The 15,784-nt window shown below is 39.2% G+C and overlaps 1 protein-coding gene across 2 annotated transcripts in view; it reads left to right on the top strand.

The window, feature by feature from the left end:
• Positions 1 to 565: 565 nt before the first annotated feature.
• The window catches only part of Ctnna2 (catenin alpha 2), a 1,158,760-nt gene continuing 1,143,541 nt past the window's right edge, over positions 566 to 15,784 (top strand). For both annotated transcript variants that reach the window (XM_055596488.1, XM_055596487.1), the window contains exon 1: positions 566 to 765. The gene's annotated coding sequence lies outside the window, so the exon portion shown is untranslated. The remainder of the gene's footprint in view (positions 766 to 15,784) is intronic.

Below are 15,784 nucleotides of genomic sequence, written 5' to 3'. Positions count from 1 at the left end.
AGAGAGTGACCTTAAGTATTTTTGATTCGTCAACATTCCTAGAGTGTTTAATTCAAACAACTGCAATGCCTTCCCGGAACCGTGTCCACAGAGGCTTGTTAAATGGCCACAGCCCTGTTTTCTCTACAGTCCTATCCTCTTCCAGGCTCTCCTGCATTCGGGGCTCCAGGTCTACCTCTGCTGCACAGGGGTCCTGGTCTCCTCCTGCCACGTGGTCCGGTCTTTCTGAGTGTGCTACCCCATCCAAGCCTGCATCACCTATGCAGATCATTCAGGAGCCCAGCCACTCCCCGCGGGCCGCACCAAGTGCCTGGTCTCCGCCCAGAGAGTAACGCCATTGCCATGGAGACGGCACCTGCGCCCTCTGTGGCGCCTTTCTCCAGTCCCTCCCCTCGGGCGCTCCCGGGTGGCGCGCCCGCGTGCCCATCCTTTGCTAGCCCGGGCGAGTCGCGGGCACGCGCCAACGAGCAAGTGAGCGGCCGCGCGTGCGCATTGGGCGCCTCCCCTAGCGGCGATCCGGGCCGGTGCCGCTCGCTTGGGCAGGACGCGGGGCGGGCGGGGGGAGGGGGGAGCGGCTTTGCTGGCAGCCCTGAGTGAGGCGGAGACCCGGGCGGAGCGGGCGGCACCGCACCTCGGCCAGAAGCAGCTGCAGCAGCTGCCCTAGTCCCCACCACCGTCTCTCCAGCCGCTTCTGTCATTCCACGCCAGCTGCTGCAGACAGAGGAAGAAGAGGAGGAGGCGAGAAACTCCCACCGACCCACAGAGGTGAGTCCCGGGCAGAGCATCCTCCATCCTTGCCTGCCTCCCTCCCTCCCTGTCTCCCTCCCATCCTCTCCGTCCTCCCCTCCCTCCCGCTCCCCAGCCCTCCCGCCCTCATCCTTCCCAACATCCCTCTCTCCTCTCCGCTCCTTTCTCCCTTCCAGCCTTTCTTTCATCCCTTTCTTCTCTCACACAGCCCTACTTCTCCCACCCCTTCTTTCTTCCCCGTCTTCCTTCCAACCACTCATCCTCCAGTTCATCTTTGCATGCTTTTTATCTCTCTTCTCTTCATCTCTTTTCCCCCTTTCTAACCTCATCCACTTCCTGGTGGGTGGGATGGTGGGAGCATCCTTGTCTGCTTACAACTGTCGGGATTCAGGGGCTTCTGGAAAATTGGTTTCATGTACCAAGAGAGGCACGCTCTCGCAGAGGATGCTCTGCAGTTCTTTACATTGTCAGGATTAAGGGTCAAGTTGGATAGAGTACTGGGAACTGGAGGAAGAGAGTCCAGGAACAATCTATGGATATGTGCTATAAAGGGTGGGGGTGGGGAGGTTGTCACTTAGATATGTTTCCAACAGTCCCCCACTCCCCTCTTCAACAGTTTCTTCCTTTCTTTTTTACCTCTTGGGGATTACACATTCCCAGTGTGTATCACACTAATTTGAAACCCAGCTTTCTCTGCTTTGATTGTCGTCTCCATGAGAAACCGCAAGGAAAGAGAAGCCTGGAAGGGAACAAGAGAGAAAGAGGGGAGGGGAGAGGAAGGTTGGCAGCCAGGGAAGCCTGAATCCCTTCCCCTAGGCCTTTCTGGATTGACATTTTCAAACCACCCGCCTAATATTCAGCTTGGATTTGAACCTGTGTGTCCTTGGCTCTGTCACTACTTCCCAGACAGAAACTCTCTCAACTTTAATGCCCACGAGTTACACATTGTGTTTTCCTCGGCATGCAAAACACCCGGGGAACTTGGTTTGAGGAAATAGGAAGATAGACTTTGTATGTCCCTGCTTAACTTCAGGACAGTGAGAATGGCTAGCCAGCTGCTGAAGAATGAAGCTGTGTGCTCCCATCTTGTAAACATAGCATTTTGATAGCTTTAACTGTGTGACTCGATTCGGCCCAGGCACCCTCAGTACTTCTCAGCCACCTTATAGAATCCTGATATTTGAAGAAAAACGTTCTGAGTGGTTGTGTCCATTCCTAGATTTACACTCATGGAAAAGTTGAATTACCTCTGGGGGAAATCATTCTTAAGAATTTTAAAATTTCAGTCAATTTTTCAACATTTACTTGCACGGAATCTTGTATTTGACATGGTTGTCTTTATCATCACCTCAGCCCATTTCAGCCTGTATCAAGTATGGCCTGGTAGGCTTCCTATTAGCAAATGTTGATTCTAAAAGATTTACTTAGAGTGGAACAGCAATGCTGGTTCAGTGTATTATCTCAGGAGGTCCACCTGTGTGCATAAAAACATACTAAAAAATGAAATGCCTATATTTTGTTCTACTGGAATTCCTCTGAATATAACACTTTACTCAACCTTAACTTTAAATCAGGTAAATTTTTATGTATAAGCAGTTTGTGAAGAGGAACCAAAACTGGATTCATTGAAGTTGCCGGTCAATAAGTGTAGTATGGAGCAAGCCATGAATTTATTCCTCTTACGGAAATTTTGATGACACCCCAATGGTGTTATCGGCACTTTTGCATTTTATGTGACTGTAAAGTATGAGCTGAGATGAAGAGAATTGCCTTCTGGAGTGACAGAGTGCAGACCTGACTAACAGCTAATACTGACAGTCATGTGGATTAGTGTTTGGGAAGTGTATGGTATTAGAAACAAGAGAGGCCTCCCTTTTCACCTTCCCCTGGAGGAATGCAGCCTCTTTCATGGCTTGGCAGGTTTATCATCCATGTGGCAGAAGCTTGGTTGAAGTATCAGTTACTAATGTCTCCAGGTAGAATTGTGGTCAACCGTGTGTGTTGAATGGTTATATTAGGTGACAGTGAATTTCACACAGGTGTTTTTTATGCTGTTTCTGTTTCCTTCCTTGTCCAAAGTTTCAGCCAGCCAGTGAAGGGCTCTCATGGAAATCATACATGGGAATAGTAAGTTTGTTTGGTTCTAACTTACTTTCAAATGCCATCTGCCTGCCAACCTTTTACACTTGCTTTGTGGAGTTTTGAGTGTGGGATGAGCAGTCCCTCATCAGCCTGCTTTTTCTATGTTGCAGTTTTCCAGCTCAGAATGATGAGGGAGTATCTCTGATAAGAATACAGTGCTCACTATGAAAAGAAAGGCATATTTTATCTGACTCTTGTTTATAAATATTCAGCAATACTGAGAAAGAATAGTGAAGTTATTAAAGAAATAGAAATTGAAATGTTTTGTTTATGACAATATCTTAGGAGAGTAGATGAGTGAAATGAATAAAATATGAACTAGAAAAGGAATTAATGCATAAAAATGCAATTTGATGTAGCTGGGGTATAACTCAGTGTTAGTTTGCTTGCCCAGCATGATCCTGGCTCCTGGCTTGTTCCACAGCACCCTTAAAAGAAAACACAAACAACAAAAAAGCAGCTTGTTACCATAACTAACAAACACATTTGCATACATGCGCTGACTTCCTAAGAATTTTATTTCCAGAATATCTGTGTATAATTGCATAGGCCTTTAGGACACAAATGAAGACCTCATAGAACATGCTGTTGACCCCCACAGGAGGTATTCTGAATATATTTTCAGTCCCTCCCACCCTTCACGCTTTTAACACACTTGCAAGTTAATGCTGAGCAGTATAGAAGGAAGTGGAAAGAAGAAAAAGACACCGTCTTTGGCCTCAGTTTGTAGGTTAGTTGAAGATAAAAGGTATTTGCGTGAGGTCCAGTATCACAGCTGCAAAAGGCTAGGAGCTTCCAATGTGAGTTCATCTTCTCTTGCTTAAGAACACTGTGTCCTTTACCTGATACTTAAAAACTTGATTCATTAATGATATGAGATTATGATTCCTGGAGTTTGCTTAGAGTTTAAGTCTGTTTAGTATACAACTTGGAGCAAGATATGTTTTTTATTAGCCTTATTTTAATTAGAAGGATAGGTTTTAAAGCATTTCAGCATAGTATATAGAATTATGCACTTCTAGAATGGAAAAGAAGTTTGACAGTTGTTATGAAGTAGACAGATGTCTCTGTGACTGGGAAAAATGTTTTATTTAGTAGGAACACCCAGGCTTATGTGGAGATCCCAAAGAATGTCAAATAGTGTGGGTACCACAGCTGGAGTCAAAGCAGAGATGGAGGATAAAGGCCAGTGTGATAGGAAGAACAACAACAAGATTATTCATTTTCTGGACTATTAGTTAAACTGTTGAATACTTTCAAAGGTGTTGAACATGTTTACATAGTGTGTTCTATTAAAGACAGATAAGTTAATTGATTGTACTTTGGGATCCACTTTCTCACTGGATATTCAGTTACTGACTATCTGATTTTAATTTCATTTCCATGTCTTACTACATCTAGTAGTCCATCCTATCACAAGACACAGAATCCAAAGTTTGTGCCACAATATTCTTTTTAAGGTTTTTCCTTAAACTGTGAGCTGAGGAAACATTTGATTTCTGCTAGACAATAAAGGTTTATTTTTTATTGTTTATTATTATTAGTTAAATTTTATTAACTCTGTATCCCAGCTGTATCCCGCTCCCTTATTCCCTCCCTATTTCACCCTCCCTCCCTCAGCTTTTCCCTGCCCCTTTCCAAGTCCACGGATTGAGGAGGACCTTCTCCCCTTTCATCTGGCCCTGTTTTATCAGGTATCTTCTGGGCTGGCTGCGAAATTCTTCTCTGTGGCCTAGCAGAACTGTGGTTTAATACTGTCGTTATCATATCTCCTCTTGCTTTTCCTGATCCATGGGTGTTCCAGGACATTATCTTTGCAAAGATAAATTTTATTTAACATATACAAAGACATAACTTCTTGAAGTAATTATATTTCTTGGAGCTTTATATTTTATTTATGACATTACCTAATTACTAATTTCCGCTGTTATGGGTATGCAAAATCTTTACAAATTTCAAGAAAGAGTATGCTTTTTAGATGTCTCATCTTTTTTGCATGTGGTGACAACAGGAAGATCTGTCTGGAACTTGGCCTAATCAGGTTAAATATATGCATACGATGGAGGATCAGATGTTCAGACATCTGTTGGTCAGCCTTCAATTTTAGTGGAGGTTTGTAAACTACCTTGTGGAACTTTCCCATCTGACAATGGGAGTGATAGAAACTGAATTCCTTCTTCTGAGAATGCATTTCCAGAAAGTTCTTTCTCTCTGCAAGAACATTCAAAGTAGCAGTGCTTTTAGTGTTCATGTGTAATCAGTTTTTATTGGGTGCACACAACTTCATTGCTTTCTCCTGAGCAGTAAAAAGTTCTCTTTGTATTTGTTTTTATAGTTTTAATGATTCACAAAATTGATCTTAGCTTAAGTTATAAGTTATATTAGTCATAATCAAGTGCATATTTCCAAAAATGAATATAACATATAAACTGGAAAGTTTAAATATATTTATCTCCATCATTGCCATCTTTCACACGTATAAAGTACACTGTCACTCCTACCTCTTAATCACACCTCTCCTTCCTTTTTTCCCCACAAATATCTATCAAATATGCTGTTTGTTTTGTTTGTGGAACACTGAGATTAACCAGAACTGTGTATGTGACAATAGGTCTAGAAGAATCCGCTGAACCTCTTGGGCTCTCAGGTAAATTGTAGGCAGGCTCTCTGTCTTTCTTGACTGACTGTTGACGATGCAGGTCTTGGGTCAGTCCAGTGCAGGCAATGACAGAGGAGAGTTAATGGTGATAATGGCTGTATGTGGTCTAAAGACTGACATGCAACAGCCTTTCCTCTCTTCCAGCTTTTATACCCTGCTGACCCTCACTTCCACAGTGCTCTGGGTCCTATAGGCTATGGCATGGATGACTTGTTTAGAGAAGTGAGGTTTTTATTTTCTACTTGGAATTCATTCTCTGTGTTCAGATGCTTGAAAGATTCCACAGCCTAAATAAAACATTTCAGTTGTGTCATCCTTACTTGTTTTTTGCATTTAAGCAACAGACTATTTTGAAAAACAAGTTGGATATTTTCAGTTTCCTGGTATGATTTTTGCCTTTAACTTGAGTTTGAACACAACAACAAATATGAATTTTAAAACTTCCTTGAAATTATTGCTTAGTAATAGTATCATTTTGTACAAAATTCCAGGTTTTTACTGTGAAAGGGATGTTATTTCTCCTTTTCATTTGAAGGTTTGATCCATAAACACAGCTCTTACATCATTATTTTCATATGTATTGACAATAGGAATTTTCATATGGGAAACATAATTGTTTTCCCTACCAGCTAAAGCTGGATAACAAATGGAAAGATTGAGTAAAAATGACAAAAAATGGACTAATTTTGTCTATTGGTTTATGAAATTTATAAGTTCTGTTCAGTTAGGGGTTTCTTACATTTTTGCAGTCATAATAATAGAACCTATGTTTTAATTGTTTTTAATACAAATATATAGAATTTAAAATTATTTTTTCTGTATCTGCAAATGTGTGCAAGATGTTTGCATGTTTATTCTCCTGTGTGTGTGTGTGTGTGTGTGTGTGTGTGTGTGTGTGTGTGTGTGTGCTTGTGTGTGTGTGCATGTGAGTATGGTCGTGTACCATGGCTTACATATGAAGGTCAAAAGACAACCTTGGTTGTCAGTCCTGGTTTACAGCTATGAAACTGGATTGTCTGTTGTGATTTTTCTTTCTGAAACCCCCATCTCTCAGTCGGAGTTCTGAGACTACAGATACAGGCTTCCATGCTTTACCTGGGTGGCGGGGCTCAATGCAGGTGTGAATACTTGTATAGCAAACATTTTCCTTATCTTCCTGGCTTAGATACATGCATGTTTGGGGATACATATATAATTCAATAAACAGCTTTGAAAACTAAAACCTAGATGAGAAGTGAATGTAATCTCAATCACAGCATTTGTGTGGATATCAGAAGACAATTTACTGGAGTCTTTTCTCTCCTTCTGTCAAGTAGATCCAAGGGATTGAACTCACAAACCTTTTAAAATAAATTTCTTTCACTGTATGGAAAATGTGCATACACAAATTTTAGCAGAAAACGTCTGATTACACTCTCACAAATACAAGTTTGCACATTTGCATGTGGAGGCACACGTGCGCAGGAACACACACATTTCCTTGTTTTTGAGATGTATTTTATGTTACAATTGAGACACCTGATTCATTTAAGCAAATTGCTTAAATAGATGTGGATGTGTACTGTCTCTCCACTCAACATAAAAATCAATTCCTTCTTCATGGGTCAGCTTGGCCTTTGTCTCTGTTCTTCAGAGTTTACTGTTCTAGAAACTGATGGAGGTTGAAGCACAAAATCTAAACCTATTGAGCACTTCACCTGGGATTTGTTTACGAGTTTGGCTACGTGCATTTCCAAAATGGAAATATAGGCGAATTGTGTGTGTGTGTGCTTGTGTGTATTTTTGAACTAGGAAATTTTTTTTATGCCAAAGAAACACTAATTGTCAAATTTGAAGCTATGTTAATATTTATCAAAATTAAAGGGCAGCATTTCAGTTCTTCAAGACACACAACCTATCCTAGATCTGTGTATGTCTTTCTCTTGTGTATGTGTCAAGGGACTGTATGAAAATGGCAGATAGAATGCTGGCTCCTCACTAAGAAGACAAAGATCTGATGGAAGGAGCTAATAAGGTATCTGAAGATGTATTTCACATAAGAAGACTTACAAATGAATATGTGTGCTCACAATGTCACTTAATTTTTGAGTGTGTTTGTTGTGCATTCTCTGCGGGCGTATCTGTCTGCACGCCTGTACATACACGACACCTATGTGTAGGGATCAGAAGTTGACATTAGGTGTGTTCGTCGGTCCTGTGTGATCTTTTTAATTGAAGCAGAGGCTCCTGCTAAGCCTAAATCTCACCAATTTGGGATAATCCTGCTAGCTAGCTTGACAAGTGAACCCCCTGTTGCTTACTTTGGTTTGCTGAGATTACAACTGCCCACTCTTTCTGCACAGCAGTTATGTGAGTGCTGGGGACAAAGTCTCCCCTTCTCAGATGTGTGCAATGGGTTCTTCAGCCACTAAACCATGTCTACAGGTTAGGTGTTTAATTATTTTACTCACACAAATAATGTAATTTAAAAAATCAGAGTGGCTCTAAGGAGTGGCACAATAATTAAAAACACTTGCTTCTCTTGCAGAGGACCCAAATGCCTATAACTCCAGCTCCAGGGAATCTGCCCCTACACAGACCCCTGGGCTCCTGTGCATACATGTACACATAACTGAAAATAAAACAATGCCTTAACATGTGATGGCATGACATTAATCATGAAGTTTCTAAATTTTGAAAATTGACAACATCAAGTGTACAGGAGAATGTATAGTACTTGCAAGTGACTGGTGACAATGTAATACTTTGGAAAATGTAGTTTGAATGTGCTTTTATTACATGACTAAGAAAAATAAAAAGCGTATAGAAGCTTTTATATAAAAACTTGTGACAGATTTACTCGCAGAATCTTTAAGTTAAAACAACCCCAAACTCTGTCCATTCCGTGTCTAAGGTTATTTCTTTGAAAAAGTTAGCAAAGCTGATGGTGGTTGTGTGTGTATTAGCGCATTAATGCACTTTGAAAGGCGGTAGTGTATAACCTGTTCCCTGAGGGAAATAAATGCATTTGAAAGGTTCCTGAAAGTGGCCACATATTAGTTGAGTGGGTGTTAGGTGTAGAAGTGTGTTCAGCTCTTACCTTCTGGCCTGCTGCTCTGGCCTCACTGGGTGTTGACCTCGTGTGCAGCCAGGGCTATGACAGCTGCTCTCATTTCTAGCAGACTGTAAGCAGTAGCCTCTAAATGAGGGGATTTCTGCCAGAAGACTCCTGCAGCATGCTCTCTTTCCTGACTGCTCAGCCCTGGGCAGACCGATGGAAGGACTGATGAGCAGAAGAAAGTGAATGACCAGCTAGCCTTGTTGTTTGTTAAAAGTGCTTGTACAGGCTGCTGTGGCTTTCTCAGCTTTTTGGAAGGAGCCTGAAACAAAATGTCCTGTGTGTTTGGAGATAGCTTATTATTTTGTGGACAAAAGCAGGTACCAGAGGGTACTCTGGAACAGGAAGAAGAGATTCAAATCCTAGCCCCAAACCTGAGCTGGAAAGGAACGGAATTTAGACTTGGGAATAGTAGAAAGAAGGCAAGCCCACAGTGACAAGTTTTTGAAACAAGCAGGACCCACAATGCAAGGGTAGGAAGCGAAAGTGAGTGTTGGCAATAGTCTGGGATCCAGGCAAGCAAGCTTGATTGCAGTTTGCCCATCTGTGAAATCAGGGCCTCAGGCAAGAAGGTTTACATGTTTTGCTTGTTCAGGGTGAAGCCAAAACAGTAATTATTCTTGAACTGTATTTCAAGGTGTTTTTCATGGATAGAAACTGTAGCTTATTTTTCCCTAACATTTTTCTATTACAGTCCCTTCACTAATAGTCGTTGGTTGAATTAAGTCTCTGAACCTGCTCCTTCTTTGAACAAATGGAACAGGTTTCAGTTCAAATAAATCAGTCATTCATCAAATAATTTAATATAAGTTATGAAAACCAGTGAGTGTGTGTGTGTGTGAAGAACATCAACTCAGAATCCATACAAGAATAGGATATGGTGTTTGATCTTACAACTTGGCAGTCCACACACAGAAATAAATTGTTCACTTGAGCAGCTTAATTCTACAGAGTAGAGTGTGGTACTTTCTTCTCTCTCTGCAGTGGCATGGCTCAGAAGCCTAGGCTCTCCCTGAAGGAAAACTCCGCTTTTGCAATAATAGAAATGAGTGTAGAAGAAAAGGTGACTTGACATTACAAACTTTTTCTTCAGTCCAGCTTTGGGCTGGGGACTGGGGCAGAGCTGTTCATGCAGGGCGATGGGATCAGTGAGTAGCTGTGGGAGAGATAGGAAAACAACATCCAAGAGACAAAGGGCTAAGACACTGATTGATATCTACTGAGAAAGCAGCTGAAAAGAGAGAGCTAGGGAGGAGACAGGTTAGGAATGGAGAAGGTTGACACATTGTGTACGTGGAGGTATCTTAAGAATAAAACATTCTTTGAAAGATACATTCTTTCAGAAGAACAGGTTTTATCTTTGATACTAATACAGTAGCACTACCTACTGTCTAGAAAATAATAAAGAAAACCTCATGGAAAAGGCAAAACAAGACAAATTTGTAGTTCAAGTAACAACCCAATGAATAGTTGATAAATTTTTAGTCACCTCAACATGAGTATATTCCGTTCATCTCACAGTGAAATCTTTTTAAAACACTGCTTAGATTGCATCAAGTATCTTATTTTGAAACCAAATGTATTTAAGCAGTCTCTGGCATGTTAAAAATTCTTCTACATATGTTTGAGATAACATATTTATTGGAAATTATATTTATAGTTTTGAATATATACAGATAGAAAATGTGTGGCATGCTTTGCCTTCTAGTATGTTCTATGTCATGGACAACAAGTTGACTTTAGGGACCCACTCCAGAAATACCTGTCTAATAGGTAGCCAGTATCTGTGTTGAATGTGCTTATTAGTAGGTATGCAAATCTTTAAACACATGCACACAAACACACACACACAGACACACATTCAAGGAAACATGCACAGAAGGTTGCTTATCTGAACTGATGCTCTTTACCTATGTGTCACATTGTGCATCCAGAAGTCAAGAGTTCAAGTCCCAGCACTCTTATCAAGTGGCTTACAAAAACCTATAACCCTAGTTCCAGGGGATCTGATACCCTCTCTGTCCTCCAAGTACATTTTATCCATGTGGTTTTCATGCATACATTCAGCAACACACACACACACACACACACACACACACACACACATACACACACACACACACACACAACAAAAATAAGTGTCTTAAGAGGAAAATATTATTATATCTGTATCTAATTATCTCCATCATTATATTTCACTGTTATCATTTGCCGTAAAGTGTGGGCCTTCCATGAGTTCTTGAGTCTTTGTGGTTCCACAGTCAGTTGTTTTCTTTTGCTGTTTTAGGCAAGGCTGTATGAAACATCTTTCTACAATTTTACTTTCCACATGGACCAGCGTGTTTTGTTTTAGTGCTGCTAACTACAACTGCTAGTTCAGGAAGTGTGTGTACTTTCTACTTCGATTGTTAGTGCCAGGTTTCTCTGAAAACAGTATATAAATTCTGTTCCACCTGTGTATATGACGATGCCAAATTCCACACCTCCTTGCAAATGCAAGATAATTGTGTGCATATAAATTTTACCATAAGAACATGGGAGGGATAGATGTCTTATACATGACATTTTTCTTTTGTTGTTTCCAGACAGTCTGATTATTTTCTGTGTATTGGTCTTATGGCTGTTTCTGGTAGAGGCAGTATTTGTGTTTTTAGGTTTAGCCATTTATATGATTTCACTTTGTGCAACTTATGTATATTCTCTAGATAAAAAGAATTTTGTTATCATCCTGGAAATCAAAATAGAGTGCTGTCATCTCTATAGCATAGTGTTGTGAGATCCAAATAGTTTTCTTTCTCTAAAAGTTCATATGTTCCTTTATACTCCTTTAAAAAGCAGACTATGATGGTGCAAGAGTTATTAAATTTCAAAACCAGCATTCTTGGTGTTTTAACTTTGATTGTATCTTGAAGGTAATTTTGATCACAACTCTCTGTTAGGGTCCCATCAGTTTTCAGTTTTTGTTCCTGTATCTTTTAGGATCATGAATCTCTTTCATCACAGAAGGTGAGCCTTGTCATTTTGTGCTGTTTAGTCCCATCTTGTGTCTAGGCTGCTCTGTTTTTACTCTGGGGAAATGAAAGTATTCCTCCACAGTTTCTACTGACTTTGTGCTGATAATGAGATCATGCTTCTTGGTTTTTGTACATGGTTCAGTACTGAGTCACCTTGCTGAAATACTTTTCTCTTTCAAAAATTTGTCTTTCTCACATTTTTTTTCTTAAAAATTTGTGTGACCATTTTGTATATTATGGTAAGAAACTAAGTGTGGATTTAATATTCAGTTGTGGAGAGCCCCTGCCCAGTGTTCAAGAGGCTGTGGGCTTGACTCTAGTAAAAATAATAATACTTATAATAATAGTAAAATATGAAATAATAGGTTATGGATCAAATGCATATTTACAGATGAAAATAAACACTCTTTTCTATATAGTTTCTGCTAATATTGACTTAAAATGTATTTAGTGTAAATTAAGTACTCCTTATATGATAAATATTTGGTCCAAACAGTATCTTTAAAAGATAATTTTAGATAACTGTTGGGAACACAGTTCCTCAGAACACTAATACACATATCTTTCTCCTTAAGAGCTCCTTTTTGTATGAGGCATACTGTATGTGCTCTCTTGTAAATACTGATTGGCAATTCTCTGTGAATATTTTATGGAGGATGTTTTGTATGTAGCTCCCAGGAGTCTGAAAGCACCTTTCTAAATTGCTAGCCAGTTGACTGAACAATGATCTGCTTCATCTTGAAAATGTTAAATATAGTAGGTGTTTTTAAAAATTATAAACAACTGTATTCTTTGACTCTCTGGTGACTCATTTAGTCATTTGTGCACTCAAGCTGCTGTGGATGACAGTTGTTCCATTGCATCTATCACTGTTTTTTATTTTATTTATTTACTTATTTATTTTTGCCTAAAGACTATATTTTTCAAGCTTGGGAAGAAAGTTTAACTTTAGTAATATTCTTGTAATTTTCTTAACATAAAATATTTGGAATATTTATTTGATAATGTGTATATGTAAGTATTATTATGGGTGTGTGCATGTGAGTCAAGGCTAGAAGAGGATGTTCAACCTTGAAGCAGGAGTCACAGACATTTGTGAAGCATCTGACATGAGTGCTGGGAATCCAGTGTGGGTCCTCTGTAAGAGCAATAGGCTCTCTGGCCCCTAAATGACCACATTAAATAAAAAACTTTTACTGACTAAGCAAATTGAGAAAATGGACTCATTGCTTAAAAGTGTAATTATTCATCTGGTTTAGATTTTATTCATACATATTGCTAATGTTTTATTATTTCCTTCCTCCCCCTTTCTTTCCTCCCTCGTTAGTGGTCAAACCCTGAGGCCCTAATACTTAACTACATTTCCAGTACATATTTGTGCTTGCTTGTTTTGCTGAAGTCATCTGAGTGGAGGAATTGAGGAAATGCCTTTATAAGATTGGGCTGTAAGACAAGATGTAGGGAGGGCCCTACATCTTGAGGTGAGAGGGCCCAGCCCTTGGTGGGTGGGGTCATCCCTGAGCTGGTGGTCTTGGGTTCTATAAGAAAGCATGTTGACAGAGAGCTTACATTGGAAAAACCTAGCTCCTCTGCACATGTGTAACTGATGTGTGGCTTGGTTTTCATGTAGAACCCCTAACAGCAGGAGCAGGGGCTGTCTCTGACTCAGTTGCCTGCCCTTGGATCCCTTTCCTCTAACTGGGCTCCCTCATCTAGCCTTAATAAAAGAAGATGAGCCTAGTCTTACTGCAACACTGATACGCCAAGGGTGGTTAATACCCATGGGAGGCCTCCCCTTTTCTGAGAAGGGACAAGGGTCTGGGGAGAGGGAAGGACTGGGAAAAAAAGAGTGAGAAGCCACTGCAATTGGGATATAAAATAATTAAATAAATTAATCAATACAAAAAGAAAGCAGCTTCATCTAGCCATGAGCAGCAAGCCAGAAAAGCAGTACTCCTCCATGGCCTCTGCCTTGGTTCCTACCTCAGGTTCCTGCCTTGTTTGAGTTATTGCCCTAAATTCATTTATGATGAAGTGGAATATGGAAGTGAATAAATGAAATAAACCCTTTCCTTACCAAGTTGTTCTTGGTCACAGTGTTCAATTACAATGATAGAACCTTAGGTAAGGCAGCATTTATTATTAGTGAGGCCATCCCTGTTAAGACCTTATTAGTCACATAGTGGTAGTTAGATTTGTTGTTGTTGTTTAAAAAGCAAGCATTTTTATTTGTAAAATACTGAATGTGAATGTAAAATCAGAGGCAAATGTCAAGGCACAGTTCATGAAACCACAAAATATCTTTATGGATGCTGGATCACTATTTTTAAAAATGTTGTTAACTTTAATAGTTCTATTTTCTTTAAATAGTTATAGCAATAAGAATGAATTCAAATAATACTAACGTAATTATGAATAAATTTTTCTGCTTGTGGATAATTTCTGTTTTAGATTGTTTGAATAATTTGATAGAGAGCTATTTATCTGATGGAACTTTCATGAAGTCTGGATGGCTTTGTACAAATAGCTTTTTGGTTGCTGTTGCTATGATGAATAGCTGACCTCTTAAATAGAGGTCTGTTACAGTTTACTTTAGCTCTTCATAGATTGTCAATTATTCTCAATGTAAATAAGTTAGCATATGAAATAACTATTGCTTTTTATTATGTGTTTGAAATGCTTCATATCAAATTTATAATTATATGCCATTATTAAGTGCTTTATTGGGTAGAAGTCTACCAGATTAGTACAAGGCTACTTCTCATAATTTATTGTTTTCTTGAGAAAGTAAAATATTTATTAATATAAAGTTATAGAAGTCTTTACATATCTCAAATTGCAAAATATTATTGAAGGAAGTTAATAAAAAACTAAATAAAAGGAAATATATCAGTATTCACAGGTAGGAAAAAAACACGATTAAAGAGACAAATTGATGCACAGAGTCAACGCTATTGCTTTCTAATTATTATTAATTTTTTTTTAGAAATTGTTAAATTCTCCCTAAAATTCATTTGTTAGACAAACAGCCAAATCAAATCTTAAAAATGAACAAAATAGCAAGGTGCACACATGTCAGTTTCCAAGCTTACTGAAGAACTGTCGTGATTAATAGACATAGAGATCCTCAGAGTAAAAGTGCACATTCAGAAATTAACCCATGTATTTGAAGTCAATTGACTTTCAGCATGGGTGACAGGGGTAATTCAATGGGCAAGAGAACAGCCTTAAAGGGGTTTGCCCAACATGACTGAGCAGATAAAAACTTTTGCAATTCTGATGATTGGAGTTCGACCCCCCAAACTCATGTCATGGAAGAAGAGAACCAACTTCGATAAATTGTTCTGTGACCTCCATATGTGTATTAGTGCCCGTGTGTACATGCACACATTATGTATATACACGAAAAGAAAAAAAATAAAAGTTGATATTTTGGAGCATTCACTTCATCTAACTTACAAAATTAAATGAAAATACACCTTATTCATGATGTAATAGCTAAATCTAAATCACTTCAGTGAAAGCATAGGTATCAGTTCTACGGGTCTTGAGTGAATGAGTGAAATCTTAGCTGTAACACACAAACTATATGTAAAGTATAAGGTAATATATACAAAAGTTTGACTTCATAACAGGTTAAAACATTTAGTGCGTCAAAGCCACTTTCAAGAAAGTGAAAGACAGCTATAAACTGAACAAAACATGTGCAAACCATACAAAGAGAAGTGGAGGGTTATCAAGAATTGTCATAATAATAAATACCTAAATTAAAAATAAGAAGAGGATTGCAATATAGATTGTCATGTCTCCTACAGAAGACATACCTACCAGCTGAAAATAAGCACAGTAAGAGATGTAAACTCCATTAACTGTGTAAATCAAAAGCTGAGTGAAATACTTGCATGCAGCCATTAGACACCTTCAAAGCAGATGCATCAGAAGCAGATGCCAGTGAGGTGGTAGAGGAATGGTGCCAAACGTGGCATGCTGCAGCCGTGTTAAGAAGCAGCTCGGCAGTCCCCCCAAGGCTAAATTCAGAGTTGATTCATACGCATTTAAAAATATCTATCTATCTATCTATCTATCTATCTATCTATCTATCTATCTATCTATCTATCTATCTAT

The sequence above is a fragment of the Psammomys obesus genome, unplaced genomic scaffold, assembly GCF_907164565.1.
Source record: "Psammomys obesus unplaced genomic scaffold, mPsaObe1.curated_primary_1811, whole genome shotgun sequence".
Lineage (NCBI taxonomy): Eukaryota > Metazoa > Chordata > Mammalia > Rodentia > Muridae > Psammomys > Psammomys obesus.
Note: the sequence above shows the minus strand (reverse complement) of the source record. Positions and strands in the feature narration are given on the sequence as shown.